Consider the following 1,305-nt stretch of genomic DNA (forward strand, 5'->3'; position numbering starts at 1 on the left):
GCGACGATGCTCCAGATCCGGAGATGTCGTCGGTGTCTACCTTGGACCGCTCCAGCGTAATGCGGAGGGCCATCTCCTCTTCGTAGTCGAGGTCGGAACTGGAGTCACTGCCGGAGCTAGACATCGGAGTGGATGAGATCTGAATCGGAATCAAAGATTGAGCTAGGGTTCGGAGCAAGGCGTCCGGACTCGAAGTTTCGTGGGACTGCGATGGGGTCGGTGGTGCACCGGTCCTGTCAGGCGAACAGGGCTGGGCGTGCCCGGGCCGTCTCATGTCCACCCTATATTTGGGCTGGATATGAGAGGTGTCGGTTAGCCCGGACGTTTGTCCGTGGTTTGAGAAGTTCGACTAAGTCGTTTACTTTTGATTGGTCAGTGACCGGACGGCTTATCCACGTGTTTGAAACGGATATGAAAAGTCCTGTTGTAGATGCTCTAAACAATTAGTATTATTTCCTTTTCGGCCGAGACATTTAAGGCCAATTTTTGTTGTCCCTAACTGTACAAATGGTGCTTTGGTTTGACCATTCAAATAATTGCGGGCTCTCTTTTCTTTTCAATAAGTGGTGCAACAAATCTAACAAGTCACTGTCAAAAATACAACTAATGAGCCATAGTACAAAACAATCACATCTGTAAATATCCACATCACACATGCTCTTATCTGTATCACTAGTCTCGCGATATTGGCAACCACGGCAACAACTCGAACTAAAAGATAGACACGGAATATGCTAGACGCTACAAAGTTTTTAGTATCTCCTATGAATTTTCCCTCGATTAAAAGTTATCTCGTACGAATTAAAATAATATCTTTTCCACTACTCCAAAAGTGGTCGTTTTAAATCTCTTTCGTAGTCTCACAAATGCAACTTCGACTATTATTACTTTTTACATATGTATATAAAACTAAAGGATATTTGGGGGACCCAATGAATTTTCGTAATTAATAACGAGCAAGTAAAGAAATGATATGTGTCTCGTATTTATTGATTGTCAAGCATCGGCGATTCCCCGTCCCAGTGATGCGTCTAGTTTCGTTGGAGGGCATGTGGAGGTGCGTCTCCGTTGGATCTCGCAGGATTTGGTCTATGTTGGTCTTCGGTGGATTCATTTGGATCCGATCTTCGTTCGTCTTTATTTGGTGTTTACAGGTTTGATCCTTCTAATCTATGACTTTCTTCATCGATGATGGCCGGTGCTTTGATGTGCTAGTCCTATGGGGGCTTAGAGCATCTACAGCTGGGCGCCTCAAACGCGCCTCATACGTCCGGGCGGGTCGCCCCGTCATTGTCCGGTCATAAT

The sequence above is a fragment of the Triticum aestivum genome, chromosome 1A, assembly GCF_018294505.1.
Source record: "Triticum aestivum cultivar Chinese Spring chromosome 1A, IWGSC CS RefSeq v2.1, whole genome shotgun sequence".
Lineage (NCBI taxonomy): Eukaryota > Viridiplantae > Streptophyta > Magnoliopsida > Poales > Poaceae > Triticum > Triticum aestivum.